Here is a 1,828-nt window from a genome sequence, read left to right on the forward strand (position 1 = left end):
ACTGCAGGTGTCATTCAAGGTAGAATTTCATACAGATTTGACATATCTTAACTGGGTTTTACCGATGAAAAGTAACTGGTTGAATTTTGGTCTTAATTGGACTTAATCTGAGTTGTTTTCATAGGGGTTTGGTTTGTTTCTAATTCACGATGATATTCCGAACTTACTTGTTCATAATTTCTGGTCTGTATTGTTCAATTGTGTTTTTGACCTAGGTTTATCTGATAAGCGTATAAGCTTGATGAACTTATACGGCGCATAAGTTTTTCAACTTATACGGCGTATAAGATCAACAAACTTATCCGTTTTATTCTTATACGATTGAAAGACTTATATAGATGTTGCATCTTACACGTTGATTGATGTTATACGTTGAAGTTCCTTATCCGTTTGAAGACCTAACACGTTGGATCTTATACGTGAAATGAACTGTCTTCACTAAAATTTAATATTAATAGAATATTCTAATGGGGTTACTATTTTCACATTTTCCAAGGCCTACCGACAATAAGGTGGTTCAGTGTTAATATGTCAGTATGCTTTTACTTCTTTGTGTACTTATTAACAGCTACATATTATTTTTGTTGATATTTGAGTTCTCCCTGAATCTGCATATTATGTTTGTTCATATCTGAGTTTTCTCTGGATAGTAACTTTCAAGGTAAGACTGTTGATTTTTTACATTGTATGTGTATAGAACTGAGTGTAAGTCGGAGTGATTGGTTAAACAGTTTAAAATGTCAATTTGTATCCATTATTGTGTGTAGTGACGGTGTTCTTTTCAGTATTGCAGATGAAGATTGCCGAGGAAGATGACATAGAAGATGATAAAGTGTTCATTTGGTCATGGATTTACAAGGAAAGGACGAAAGGAAGATCACAAGATTTCTGTTTAAGTCTAATATCCGCAAGTTGGTGGATTTTCTAACATAATATCATATATCTGATCTCGGATAGATGATCGAAATATATGATGGTGTTCTTATAACAATTTTATTCACCATCATTATTATAGTTTCGACCGAGGTCAACAGACTAGATCTTCAGGTGCATGGGGTGCTGCCAAAACATCCTTGGGTAATTTGATAGATCCAAATTTTCAAGTTGATACGACTTAGGTCTACTATATCTTTAGGTAGTCGAAATCGGTTTGATGTATTTTGTAATTTAGATCTAGCATTATCCAAGGGGGAGTTTTTTACGGCATTTTTGTCTAATGTTAGGTCTAGCGGGCTTAATGTGTATTTTGTTTTGTGTAAAGGGCTAAACTGTCATTAGATAAAACTTTGTAAAGTGAAAGGTAGAAGTAAGAGGACGTATAAGCTAATACGCCCATATAAGCTTTTACGGAGCCTGACCTTATACATTGTCACAAATCATCTATATATAGGGATGTTCATGTTAGAATGATATCAGTGTAAGCAGTTGTAATTCAGTTTGTACTTTCAAGTCATATCAATATACTGAGTATTAAGAGTGTTTGTGTTGTAATAGCTTTATGATATATTTCCGCTATATCATTTCATATGGTAAATATAATCTTTCGGTCCTATTCATTACGATTCTACGTACATGATGATTAGCATGATAAGGATCACGTTCCTACAACCTTCGCAGCTGCGCCGCGTTTCATGTTCTTGGAACCGGCGAGCCATCAAGTTGCATCAGCGCATAAGCGCCTTTTCCTAGGACCACTTTTATATGGTAAGGTCCTTCCTAGGTTGGTGCTAACTTTCCTTGCGCTTGAGCTTTTGATGTCTCGTTGTTGCAAAGGACGTAATCCCCTGCATTGAATTCACAAATTTTCACTCTCGCGTCATAATACTTC

Source organism: Bidens hawaiensis, unplaced genomic scaffold (genome assembly GCF_021521415.1).
Source record: "Bidens hawaiensis isolate Kalapana, Puna unplaced genomic scaffold, B.hawaiensis_p1.1 tig00027749_1, whole genome shotgun sequence".
NCBI lineage: Eukaryota > Viridiplantae > Streptophyta > Magnoliopsida > Asterales > Asteraceae > Bidens > Bidens hawaiensis.